The sequence below is a fragment of the Onychomys torridus genome, chromosome 2 (genome assembly GCF_903995425.1).
Source record: "Onychomys torridus chromosome 2, mOncTor1.1, whole genome shotgun sequence".
In the NCBI taxonomy this organism is placed as follows: Eukaryota; Metazoa; Chordata; class Mammalia; order Rodentia; family Cricetidae; genus Onychomys; species Onychomys torridus.
Window position 1 is genome coordinate 164,470,877 of NC_050444.1, and position 14,438 is coordinate 164,485,314.

Consider the following 14,438-nt stretch of genomic DNA (forward strand, 5'->3'; position numbering starts at 1 on the left):
CAGCCTGTGCGGGTTGGGTTCCGACACAGATTAATGGCCCACAGTTGCTGGCATGATTATTTCTAATAGGCTGATTGAGAAGTAAGCTATTAATCGCTGTCACCTACTGGGCTAACATCATCTCTTCAGCAGGAAGCCTGGCATCTGCTGCTGCATGCACTCTGAACACGCCCACAAAAAGGCTCCAAACCGGCAGCTTTTGGGCATGTCTTCACCAAAAGCATGTGTGTGTCCAGGCAGAAGACCACAGGCTCATCTACCTGTAGCATTTCTTGGTGATTTCTTTCCATATCTTTCTGAGTACATAGTCCAGGGGCTACAAAAGCAGCAGTTCTAGATTCAAGGAGACCTAGATTCAAATTCTGGTTCAACCTCTGTATTGTGCCGGCCATTTTCTTCATGTCAGTATGTTCTGGATGCCTCAGTTGCCTCTCTGAGCTGTGGTTGGGGGTGTGTACCAGACACATTATAGACATCTGACAACAGTGTTGGCTACTCCCCTCACTGCTATGATGAAAATGTCCAAAATGCCGGGTGGTGGCGCACACCTTTAATCCCAACACTCGGGAGGCAGAACTAGGCGGATCTCTGTGAGTTCGAGGCTAGCCTGGGCTACCAAGTGAGTTCCAGGAAAGGCTCAAAGCTACACAGAGAAACCCTGTCTTGAAAAAAGAAAGAAAGAAAGAAAGAAAGAAAGAAAGAAAGAAAGAAAGAAAGAAAGAAAGAAAGAAAGAAAATGTCCCAAATGAACAATTTAAGAAAGAAATGGTTCACTTTGGATCACAGTTTGAGGGTCCCATCTGTCATGGTGCCAAAACCACAGTAGCAGGATTATGAGGTGACTGGTCATTTCTTCCATAGTCAGGAAACAGAGGGAGATCAATGTTGGTTCTCTGGTTGGTTTCTCCTTCTTTTCAGCCCAGGGTCCAAGCCCATGGGATGTTGCTGCTCAAATTCAGGTTAGGTCTTCCAAGCCCCAGTTAAACTTCTTTGGAAACATCCTCACAGACACACCCAAAGTTTATTCTAGATAGTTCTAAATCTTATCAAGTTGAAAAACAAGGTTAACCATCACATCATTTCTTCCATCCACTCACTTACCCACCAGTCCACCCACCCATTCATATTTTTATCCACCCTCTGTCTACCCATCCTTTTACTCATCTATTCTTTCATTCACCCATCCATCCACTCACCCACTCACCATCCTTTCACATGACTTTCCATTCATCCACTCACTCATTCCTCTCATCCACTCATCCACCCATCCATCCATCCATCCCTCCCTCCCTCCCTCCCTCCACCCACCCACCCATCCATATCCTTTGACCTATGTCTCCATCCATCTACCCAACTGTTCATTTATCTACTTATCTGCCAATCCACCCATCCACTCAAACTTTCATCTGCTATCCACCCATTCATCCATCCCTCTGTTCATCATCCTTTCCACCCATACACCTATCCATACTTTTTTTAATTGAGAAAAAACTTGTTCATTTTACATACCAAAGACCCCCCTCCTCCCTCTTCCCATCCCTTCAGCCTCCCCCTCCAAACCCACCTCCCATTCCTTCCTACAAGAAGGTAAGGCCTCCCATGGGCAAGTACATTTAGTAGAGGCAGGTCCAAGCTCCTCCCCCACCCCAAGTCTGTGCAAGGTGTCCCATCATAGAAATGGGATCCAAAAAGCCTGCTCATGCACCAGGGATGGATTCTGATCCTACTGCCAGGGGGCCCCTTAAGCGGATCATGCTACACAACTGTCTCACTATGCAGAGAACCTACTTCAGTCCTATGTAGGCTTCACAGCTGTTGATCCAAATTTCTTGAGTTCCCACTAGTTTGGTTTGCTTGTCTCTGTAGGTTTCCCCATCATAATCTTGATGCCCTTGCCCATAGAATCCCTCTTCTCTCTCTTTGACTGGACTCCTGGAGCTCGGCCTGGTGCTTGGCTGTGGATCTCTGCATCTGCTTCCATCAATTCCTGGAGAAAGGCTCTATGACGACAGTTGGGGTATTCACCGATCTGATTACTGGAGTAAGCCAGTTCAGGCACCTTCTCCATTATTGCTAGTAGTCTAAGCTGGAGTTATCCTAGTGGATTCCGAGGAACTTCCCTAGCACCTAGCTTCTCCCTCTCTCCATGATGTCTTCTCCTTCTATCATGGTATCTCTTTCATTGCTCTCCCATTCCATCTCTGTTCCAGCTTGACCATCCTGTTCCCTTATGTTCTCATCCCCCATCCCCTACCCTCCATTACTCACCCCCTCATCCCCAGTTTACTCATGGGGATCTCATCTAATCCATTCATCCATCTCAGGGTCCTCCTTGTTAGCTAGCTTCTCTGGAGCTGTGGGTTATAGTCTGGTTATCCTTTGCTTTACAACCACTTATGAGTGAGTACATACCATGTTTGTCTTTCTGAGTCTGGGTGTTTGTCTTTCTGAGTCTGGGTTACCTCACTCAGGATGATATTTTTTAGTTCTATCCATTTGCCTGAAAATTTCATGATGTCATGTTTTTCACTTCTGAGTAGTACTCCATTGTGTATATATACCACATTTTCTTAATCCATTCTTTGGTTGACGGACATCTAGGTTGTTCCCAGGTTATGGCTATTATAAATAATGCTGCTATGAACATAGTTGAGCATGTGTCCTTGTGGTATGATTGAGAATTCCTTGGGTATATGCCCAAGAGTGGTATAGCTGGGTCTTGAGGAAGACTGATTCCCAATTTTCTGAGAAACCACCATACTGATTTCCAAAGTGGCTGTATAAGTTTGCATTCCCACCAACAGAGGAGGCATGTTCCCCTTGCTTCACATCCTGTCCAACAGAAGCTGTCTTCAGTGTTTTTGATCTCAGCCATTCTAACAGGTATAAGATGATATCTCAGAGTCATTTTGATTTGCATTTCCCTGATGACTAAGGATGTTGAACAATTCTTTAAATGTCTTTTGGGCATTTGAGATTCTTCTGTTGAGAATTCTCTGTTTAGATCTATAGCTCATTTTTTAAAATTGGATTATTTGGTATTTTGATGTTTAGTTTCTTGAGTTCTTTATGTATTTTGGAGATCAACCCTTTGTCAGATGTGGAGTTGGTGAAGATCTTTTCCCATTTTGTAGGCTGTTGTTTTGTTCTATTTACTGTGTCCTTTGCCTTACAGAAGCTTCTCAGTTTTAGGAGGTCCCATTTATTAATTGTTGCTCTCAGTGTCTGTGCTACTGGTGTTATATTTAGGAAGTAGTTTCCTGTGCCAGTGTGTTCAAGACTACTTCCTACTTTCTCTTCTATCATGTTCAGTGTAACTGATTTTATATTGAGGTCTTTGATTCACTTGGACTATCCATCCTTCTATACATCTATTCACCCAATCCTCTATCTATATACCTATCCACTCACCATCCATCCATCCATCCATCCATCCATCCATCCATCCATCCATCCATCTTCCCATCTGTTCCTACCAGATGGATGGATGGATGGATGGAAGTTACCACAGAATAGCTGTCATTGTAACTCACAGTTTATAGCTAAGAACACAAGTCACAAAGTAACCAGGTGATGCTACACACCTGGCAAAAGCCACAACTGAAACCCAGAGGTCAGGTCCAGAATCCCATGTTGTCTGCTACATTGCTCCCAGCCAATATGTTCCCCTCCTACAGCATGCTGGCCTCAGCTCCAGGCTGAGGTTCACAAGGATGATAAGGCCTATTCTTGTCATAGATTATGGCACCCCTTCTTCCTTCCTTCCTTCCTTCCTTCCTTCCTTCCTTCCTTCCTATCTCTTGAACACGTGACAGCTATTCCTCTAAGTGGAAAACACAAGTTTGGTAGATATGATTTTGAGTAGCAGGGTTTGTGGTTGTGTAAGACACTGGATAGTAGGAAGAGAAACCAAGCATGTAGCATGAAGCCAGTGGTAGTGTCCATCCTGGCTAAGTGTCAGTCAGCTCCAGGCTGGTGGGAACATGGGGAGAGCAGCTGTTCTGCAGGAACCAGACTGCTGCCCAGGCTTCATGCAGTGTGCAGCAGAGCAGTAGGGAGCTGTTATTGATTCTAACCAGCTATTTGTTATCAGAAAATGAAGGTGCTGGCATTTGGCAAGATGCACGCTGTGTGTTTATTCCATTCAGAACTGACACAAACATGTTCTTGGCTTGGGGAGGCTGCTCGGCTGCATTTCTCCTTGCTGTCCTCTCCTTGAGGACAAAGGTGTTATTGCTGAGGAAGCTTGCTGTCCCCAGATGCCCTGGGAAAACTGGGTTACATCATGCTGAAAGTGGCCTGGGAGGTGCTGAAGGCTGATGAGGGGGGCAGCCCAAGGATTATCAGATGAAACAGTCCCTGGTGTGACAGAGAGATATAGAAGACACTTGCTGATTGGAAGAGAGGTAGGGCATGGGTGGCTCTTGCCTGTGGTGTGCTGTGCACCCTGCAGTGAGACTTGAAGGATGCTGTGGCTCTGAGGCTCTCTCTTAGTCCCTTTCTCCCTGTGGCTGCCTGTCTCTCCCTCGGATATTTATTAGCCAGCCCCTTACATCCTGTGCCCTAAGTCCCATTCAGTTCAGTTGCTGTACACACAGCAGACCCAGGTGCTAGCTCCACCTTGGCCTCACCTGAGGGTGCAGCTTTGACTCTGATTGCAGGGAGATCCAGGGAAGGATCTGTCTGCAGCAGCCCATTCTCTCAGTACTAGGTGTCCATCAGGAGGGCCAAGTGGGTGGGGAGATTCCTAAGAAGGCCCCCTTGCTTTCTACCCTGGTATCCATGCCCGCAGAGTCCTCAGGACTATGAGTAAGAGAGGATTTATTCCTGTGGTTTCAGCTACAGAGCATCTGGGACCTTAAGGGAGAAGTCATGCAGGAATGCTGTCAGATGATCCATGATCACACTTTTCTTGGCATGCGAAATTCAAAGCATAAAAGAGATAGGACATGAGCCTGGGAGCTGGGGAGGCCACATGGAGGGAACATGTGGCAGGACCACGTGGAAGGTTTATGTGGAGGGACCACATGGTGGAACCATGAAGGGTACTTGTAAGGCATGTGGAGGAGCATGAAGAGGGGCTTTGTGAAGGGAAACCACACGGAGAGGCCAGTCCTCTGGGAACTGAAGGAGTGAGCTTAGAAGTAAGTTATTTCCCAGACAACCTGAAGTGAGCTTAGAAATGAATTATTTCCCAGGCTTCCACTAAGACCATAGCAGGCCAACACTCATCCACCAGAGTCCAGCCAGGCCACACCTTAACTTGCTTATGGGACCAAAAGGATTACCAGGTAGTTGGAAGCTGCAGTGTGGTAACTGCAGGACATATCCAGAGAAAGCATGTACAATGGATACTCTGCCCACCCTGTCACACCCTTGATGAGTCCCAGTGGCCCCGAGGCTCAGCTGAGCCACTCCCAGCCTCACAGGACCAAAGCTGTATTAAGAGGCACAGAAACTCCTCATGCTCTGTGTAAGACAGCCTTGGGACATCCTCTATCCCTCTACTCTAGACCTCTGCCCTTGGTGGAGAGCTCAGCCTGGGATGTCAGGGACACCACTTTATGCCTGTCACTATTTGGGCCACAGGTCATCCTTGTCAGCCAACATGTTCATCATCTTCTTTCTCTCTGAAAGTCCAAGACTTTAACATCATCCTGTTCTCCCAAACTCTTCATTCACTGGGGGTCAACTTTCTCTTCTTGGTCTGCATACATCCTAGCTCCCCACTGACTCCACAGCTCCCTCAGAGCTCTCCTCTCTCCCAGTTCCTCACCCTTGGTTCCAAGATGATGTTATTCCTTCCTGTTCCTCCTTGCTCTCCCTATCCATCCTTTCTTATTTTCTCTCTATTCTCCCAGATCAGCTGACTGTCACACAGGATTCCTGGCCTGCCTTTAGGACCCTAGACTTTTGGGCACCTCATTACTTTCCAATGTGACATAGGACTCACCACCAGTGTTAACCCTCTTCAGTGGTACTCAGTAGAGAGCCTAGTCTCTTACCATGTCTGGCCCTGGCATCAGGGCCATCTGCCTTCCAGTTTCGTAGAGATTCTGTGCTGGCCTCTCTTATCTTCTTTGGACCATTTCTTCCTTATTTGGACCTCAGGCATGCTACTATCATCCATATCTGTTTCTTTCTCCCTTATGAACATCCCTTACATCTTTCAGCATTGTAAGGAAGGTGGTATGGTATCCCAGAATGCTGTAACAAAGTGTCCCCAACATGGACAGCATATATAGCCACATAGTGTGCAGGTAAAATGTCTGAGCTCAAACTCTGAACAGAGTTGAGGAGAACCTGGTCCAGGCCTCCCTTCTGTCTTCTGATAGCCTGGCAGCAAGCAGTAGCTGCTACATGGTCCCAATCTCTTTTTTTTTTTGTTGTTACATGAAGGCAGCCTCCCTATGTGTGTTCAATGTGCCTTCTGGAGGTACATTGGATAAGGAACACACCCTACCTCAGACAACATGATCTAAACTTGTCTAGATCATCTGAAAGGACCTTGGCTCCAAGTAAGGTCTCACTCAGAGGATGACACTGGGGATTAGGACTTCCACATGAATTTAGGGTGGGGCACAAGTCAACCATAGTAGAGGCTGGTTACCGGCCATCCTATTTGGTCTGGAACCCTGAAAGTAGCTCCCAGCACTTCTCAAAGGCCTGTGGAGTCTTTGTTATGGTTTGCTCTTGGGTGGTATTTGAATGTTTTCTTTCTCCCCACTCTATCTCTCTCTGGATTCTCTCTCTGACTGGAACCATGTCTGTTCTTGCTTATTATATCCTTGTCACATGATAATAGCCCTCTACACTCTTATTTTGAAATAAAACCAGTCTTTTGCAGCATGTATTCTATATTATACTTATGTATCAAACGGTGTGCCAACAATCTAGGATTTTGGGTGTGGGAATGATGTGGTTTTCTTACTCAGGTTTAGAGATGCCCAGGGTCTAATCACAAAGCTCATAACAGCAACAATTCCCATAGGCAGGAAACCTGTTTTCTCCTTGTCCCATGTTTCCTCACTGTGAGAAACAGTCCTAAGAGGAATGTACAAAACTAAAAGTGTCTAAGCTACGAATATCTGCTCCTCCCATGCAGGGAATCCCCCACCGGACTCTTTCCCCACAGAACGCTGACTAGGCTCTTTAGGACAACCACCTGCAGGGATCATATGGAGATCTTGTGATTCTGACGTGCACAGCCGTGGACCACAAACTAGCTGTGGGCTACAAGATTCATGAAGGTACGAGAGAAGGTCTCAAGAGACGCTGAAATAAACCTGTGGTTAGAGCACATAGGCTGAGTTTGAACTTAAGCTGTGTCTGCATTGTCTAATAAAACACTTTAAGGGGGGCTGGGGAGATGGCTCAGTAGCTAAAGTAGCTGTCACAGAAGCTAAAGGACCAGATACCCAGAGATCAGATACCAGAACCTACATAAATGATGGCTGAGCTTGGTGGCTGTCTGCAGTTCCTGAAACCAGGAGGCAGAGCCAGGAGATCCCTGAGGCAAATTGACACCAGAATTGACAAGATCTGGGTTCACAAAGAGACCCTGCCTCAGAGGGTAAAGAGGAGACTATGGAGGAAGACAATTGACCTGAACCTCAGGCCTCCATATGTGCACAACACAAACACATACATACACATGCCAAAAAATAAAATAATTAAAACAAAACTGAACAAATAAAAATCCCTGCAATGTCTGTGCTTCAGGGTCACCCTTCCAGGGCCCAGTGTGTGGAAGTGCTGATGTTCTGACAATGTTCCTGAATGATGTTCCTCAGCTCCTCCTGGCTGAACAGGGGTGTGAATGTGATCTACATTTGTGGTAGAGATGTGATGGAACCAGCTCTGAGAGTACCCTGGCTTTCTCAGCAAACTGCCTCCTCCCAGAGTGATGGTCTGGTCCCAGAGTTCATTGCCACCCTGGTAAGATGATGCCACCCAGAAGATGGACCTCTGGGCATGCCGTCAGTGGTCATCCTTATTGCCTTTCAGTTGTTGCATTTATTGAGTTGGAAAGAGCTGTCCACTGTGGGCAACTCCATCCCCCACTTGGGATTCTGGACTGTGTAAGTAGCAGGGGGAGCTAAACAGCAGCATCCATTCATGGCTATTTCCTGGTGCCTTGAGTTCCACCCTAAGATGGGCTATACCCCTGAATCATATGAGCAGCAAACAAACCTTTTTCCTGTCCTGGTCTTCTTTCCCATTCTTGTGATAAAATACTACAACAAAGCAACTTAAGGAAGAAAGGGGTTTATTGACTTACAGTTCAGAATAACATCCATCATTTCAGAGAAGTCAAGGCAGAAAACTGAATCAGCTAGTTAAAAGCAGAGAGAGAATAGATGCATGCATGTTCACACTCAGTCACTTTCTCCAAGACCTAAGCCTGGGAATGGTGCTGCCTACACTGGGCAGGTCTTTCTCCCATAAATAACAACAGAGACAGCCCTCCACAGACACACCCACAGGCCAACCTGCTCTAGACAGTTCCTCACCGAGACTCCCTTCCAGGTGATTATGACTAACCAGCATACTCCGTCATGTGGCTTTCATCAGTATTTTACCACGGAAACAGGAAAAAAAAACCCTGCCTCTCAGAAACCCAACAACCAAAGGAATTGATTGCTAATTTAACAATTTCTATATGCCCCAAACACCATGAAACAATCATGAAAAAGCTGCTGCTGTCTTTGAATTCTATTAGAAAAGGAAAATATGTTTGGTTTGGTAACACATGCTTTGGGAATAGGATAACAGGGTTAGGAATAGGAAGAGATGTTTGGAGGGAGGGGAGATTTTAAGCAGCATGTTCAAAGAAGCCATGTGGAAGAGGATCTGTGGGAGTGGAGGATAGCCTGGGAGCACCAGGGAAGAGGGGACAGCATGTGCAGAGGCCCTGTTGTGGGAACCTGTCTGACAGCCTGGAGAGGCATCCTGGAGGCAGCAACATGTGGAGAAAGGAGAGGAGAGACAGAGGGAAGCAGGGCAGGCCAAGCCACATCAGTCACCAAGGACTGACTTCACCTTTTACTGGATGAGTGAGCTGAGAAGCTTCTGGAAGGGTTTGGTAGACAGGAAATATGCTTGTCCTCACGTTTGCCCTCCTCTGACCTAGAGAGCACTCTGCCTGGCTCTCTCTTCCAGCACTTAGCACTTACTCTTTGTGAATTATTTATGCCTATCTAGTGCCTCCCCTCAGAACACATGGGATGTTGGAGGAAAGATTTATGTATAACTCGCTTTGTACTCCCAACCATGCCCAGGGATCTGCTGCAGCATGACCACAGTTTGGTAGAGCCACGGAATGCACAATGACTGCCACATGGTGGAGGAGGCTGCCATTGTGTCTCTTCTGGCTCTAAGGTACAGCCAAAGGAGCATCCTGTCTAACTGACGAACACAGGTTAAAGATAATATGGGTGCCTTGCCAAAGTTCTGAAAGTGGAACTGACTCCTTTTCCAAGAGAGAAAATGTATCCTCTCACTCTACCTAAGACAGTTCAGGACAGTGGTGGTTCTGTAGTCTCCGGAAGAGGGAGGGTGCTTGCCGATTCTTCCAGTAGAACTTGCATGGGGATATCTTAGAAGCCTCCTGGACTCCAAGTGACAGAGAATCATGGGTGTAGAGAGTGTAGGGATGAGCGTGACTGGGTGAGGCACCACAAAGCCACTTAGAAAAATCTGAGTCTGTGCTCAGAAATACATAGAGAAGCACAGATCACAGACTCACTCACACAAATTCTCTCTCTCTCTCTCTCACACACACACACACACACACACACACACACACACACACACACACTTGTATATTGCCGAGTGGGAGAAATCTACTATCAGGCAACGTGGTCTCTGTACCAATGCCGCAGGACTCAGGCTCACCCCTGGCTCGTCTCGACACAGCAAAGAGATGCGTGAGGTGGCTGCTGGCATAATGTAAGGGCATTTGACAGTGACTTACTGTGTTTTGTAAGTAGAAAGAGTTTCAAAGAAACGATAAAAATGATAGTACAATAAACACACGTACACGTCACGGCTGTCATCCGGTGTGACGCATGATCACGACTGAGTGGCTGTTTTGTTCAACACCTGGTGCCTGCTGTGGGTCTGTTAACAAGGACATCACTCCAAACCTGGGATGTGTCCTGTGATGTTATCACGGTTGTGGTGTCATCAAGGGATATGATATGATTTGGTCTCCATTATAATGATTCGGGACCACTTTAATACTTCCGTCATTCATTGGCCATATCACCATGGTGGGGTGCATGGCTGCATTTCCTGACCACAACAATATCTTTCCATGGAAGAATTACACAAACAAAAGGAGAAAGTGAGACTGAAGGAAGATGCACCTATAGGGAAATGTTACTTTAGAATTTTCCAGGTCAGTGGGTGGATTGTCAACAAAGGCTCATAAAGGTGACCTGAGTGAGTCCTTGGTCTGTCTTTCCCCATGAATCTGACTGCATGTCAAGTGTCCAACTCCTCTGTTGTTTTCTGAGCCCTTGCCCAATGGCTGAAGGAGGAACCTTACACCTTCAGTTCCGTCCGGGATGAGTTCTTGGCTGTGTAATTTCCATGATCCTCTTTCTTATGAGATACTAAGTTTTTACGCAAGCCCAGTGCTCTTTGTGGGGTAGGCACCAGCCCAGGGGCCACAGAGGGACATGACTGGTTGCCATCTGAGTAGAATGGATGCTGACAGAGAGGTGGCTCTAAGAAAGCAGACACATCTGTTGTGGGAATTTGGCCATTCTATCTAATGACCAATGGAATGGAGCAGGTTGGCCCGATGGGTGTGGTCTTCTCCAAGTGGCAAGTGACCCTCCCCCCTTGATTCTTTTTTCTTTTTATTTTCTTTTTATTTATTTATTTATTTTTTGTGAGTACAAACTCATGATTTTATTGTCTTCAAGATCAGCTTAGAACTGGATCCCTGGCCCTTTCTTTCTTTCTTTTTTTTTTTTACTGTTCCAAATTGTATGATTCATTTCTTTTCCCCTGTCCTCCCCACTCCCACCCCCACCTCCACCTTCCCCCCAGCCACTTCCCTCCATTCCTATGTCCTCCAGGACCAAGACACCCCTGGGGACTCATTAAAACAAAGATGACTAGACTGCTACACAACTCCAGGGAGGCTACCTAGGAAACGGGACCCTAGGAAAGACACAGGGATCACCCAATGACAGAGAAATGGATGAGATCTACATGAACAACCTGGATGACAATGGGAGTAATGAAGGGCAAGATTTGAGGGAAAGAAAGCTTAGGGGAGCAGGAGATCCCAGCTGGATCAAGAACAGAAAGGGAGAAAGAACAAGGAGTAACAGACCATCATAAATGAAGACCACATGAGAACAGGAATAGGCAGAGTGCTGGAGAGGTCTCCAGAAATCCACAATGATATATCCTCTGTTGACTGCTAGCAATGGTCGAGAGAAAGCCTGATCTGACCTAGACTGGTGTTCAGATGACTAAACACCCTAACAGTCATCTTGGAACTCTCATCCAATAACTGATGGAAGTGGATGCAGAGATCCTCAGCCAGGCCCCAGGTGGAGCTCCAGGTGTCCAACTGTTGAGAAAGAGGAGGGACTGCAAGAGCGTGAATTGTTGAATCCAAGATTGCAAAAAGCACAGGGACAAATAGCCAATCGAAAGAAAGCACATGAATTATGAACCAACAGCTGTGGAGCCCCTAGCTAGATCAGACCCTCTGGATAAATGAGACAATTGAATAGCTTGATCTGTTTGGGAGACACCCAGGCTGTGGGACCAGGACCTGTCCTTAGTGCATGAGCTGGCTGTTTGGAACCTTGGGCTTACACAGGGACACATGCTCAGCCTGGAAGGAGGGGACAGGACCTGCCTGTACTAATCCCCCTTGATTCTTAAAGGGTCATATATCCTCAGAGAAGACCATGCCCATTGGGCCAACCTTTTCCATTCCATTGGTCATTAGATCAAATGGCCAAATACCCACAACACACATCCTTGGGGTCATTTTTTCTCATGGGTAGGCTGGGTTAGTTAGGGGAACTGGAACATCCTGATAAGATGAAAAGGAGTCAGGAGACACTAGAGTTGGGTACCATAGGGCACAGCAGAGGGAGGCAGTGTCTGAGTCCACAGCGTTTCCTTGCTAGTCACTGTTAGAGTGACCTCCAGTTGATAGAGGGAAAGCAGAGAAAGCAGGAGATTCTTCACATGGTAGGTTTAGGAGAGGCAGGAAAGGCCTGGGCACCAGCACTCAGGCTTTTTGTGTCCTGCTAGTGTGAAGCGATGTGCTTGGGTCTGATGGGCTTGATGTTGCTCAGTGTGAACCTGGGGGCCAAAGGTGCAGGCCAAACCGTGTTCTCACTTACTTCTTTTATGACTATGGGAATCTACTGGAGATCAACAGTTAGTCATAAGTCTGAAGTCTGGACTGATATCTTGGGACAGGGGACAGGGAGCCCTTCCTCAAAGAAAATGAGAAACCCTTTCAGTAGGTTCTGATGACCACAGCCCATGGTTTAAAAGTATGGAGGTCCTGAATGAGCAGGGAGCTTCGCATATATGTAGAGGTGACATCTTTGGACCTTGAGAGAGCTCTGAGCATGTTTGGCAAGACCTGGGCAGGCCACTACCTTGAGCTTAGTTGGCTGTGGCTGAGGAAGGGGTTGGGACAGGTGGAGTAAGCTGAATCTTAAGAACATCCCAGGAGGGACTGCTATATTCACTTCACCACAGGCACTGACACTTCTGTGCCTAACCACATTGGCCACAACCCAGGGGCTCATTTGTCCTTAGGTGGCAGAAGATAACAGGGGCCTTGCAGGGCTGACCAAAGCAGGCCTGACAAGGTGTTTCACACAATGGATACACCCTATACACACAATGCACCTGCTTTGTGGTTCCCTCACTCTGTGGGAATTCCCTGTAGGTCTTTGCTTGGCCAAAGAGGGTCCAGGATTGGACATGCAGACTGAGGGCTCTGTGACTGTCACATGAACCAAGTTGAGATGTAGCTTAGGGGCTATCATTGAACTCCTTTAGAGAAATTCCTGAAAGGTTTGGGGAGCACTGGAGAGCACTGGGGATGAGTGAAGCCAGTGGGGAGGACAGTGGCTACAGCCTGTGTCTCAGACTGGACTGCTGGGAAATGGTTCCCTCCATCTGTAACTCTGCACATAACTCATTGATGTTTCTTGGAGATAATTGTTCTTGTATTCTTTTACCCATTTTCGTGTGTGTGTGTGTGTGTGTGTGTGTGTGTGTGTGTGTGTGTGTGTGTGTGTTGTGTATGTGTATATGTGTTGTATATGTGGTGTCTGCATGTTTGTTGTGTATGTGCATGTGGTGTGTGTGTGTTGTATATGTGTATGTGATGTGTGTGTGTGTATGTGTGTGGTGTACATGTGCGTGTGTGATGTGTATGTGTATGCGATGTGTGTATGTGGTGTGCATATGTGGGGATATGCATGCATGTATGTGGAGGTCCAAGTTTGGAATTATCTCCCATTGCTTTTCTACCTTATTCATCAAGGCAGGGTCTCTTAATCAAACCCAGAGCTTACTGATTCACATGGTCTTATTGACCAGCTTGTTCTAGACATCTCTTGCTTTCCTACTGGGCCTTTAAATAGGTGTTGGGCATCTGGACTTCACAGAAAGCCCTTTAGCCACTGAGCCATCTCTCAAGTCTTTGATGTAATAGAGCTCTTGCCCCTTCAGGCATGCTCAGCTTTGTTCCTCTGACCATGCCCCCACACCTCACTCTCAGGTCCCTCCCCACAGTGTCTGTCTGACTTGGCTGTTCTCTTCCAGGCCATGCTTGCTCTCACAGCCTGATATTTCTGGTGTTGCTGTCAGGTACACAGTCTTCTAGTGCTCACCACTTGTTCTGGACCCCAGTGGACCTGCAAGGCTGTCATTACTTCAGCCACGGGGACAGATATCCCTATGACAGGACAGTTACTATTTCCTTGGCCTGTGTGGGGCTTCTTGATCTTGCCTCCCACTGAAGGAGCTGTCCAGGGCTAGCACTGAACCCAAGGTTGATGTACTCAGAACCCACTGCTAGGCTACCAGCCATCCTTGGCTGCCAGTCCTGGAGCTTAACAATATCAGGGATCCAGCAAATGCTCAGTAATTGTATGAATGAAGGCAAGTCTAGAGCATGGATTTTAATCTCAAGCCTTCCTGGGCCTTACAGGGGTGGCCCTAGGAGGTGCCCATGCAGAGTCTTCCTGATTACAAACCCAAATGTGACAGCAATGATGGCCTTGTAAAGGACTTCGATTCCATGACAATGAGAAGAAACAGCGAGCTGATGGTGTGGAACAGAACACAAACATTTTGTCAGGAGGAGATTAAGGGAAGAACATTGTTTGGGGACTATGGCTCTTGTTTGCATTGACTGTTTTACAAACAAGTTG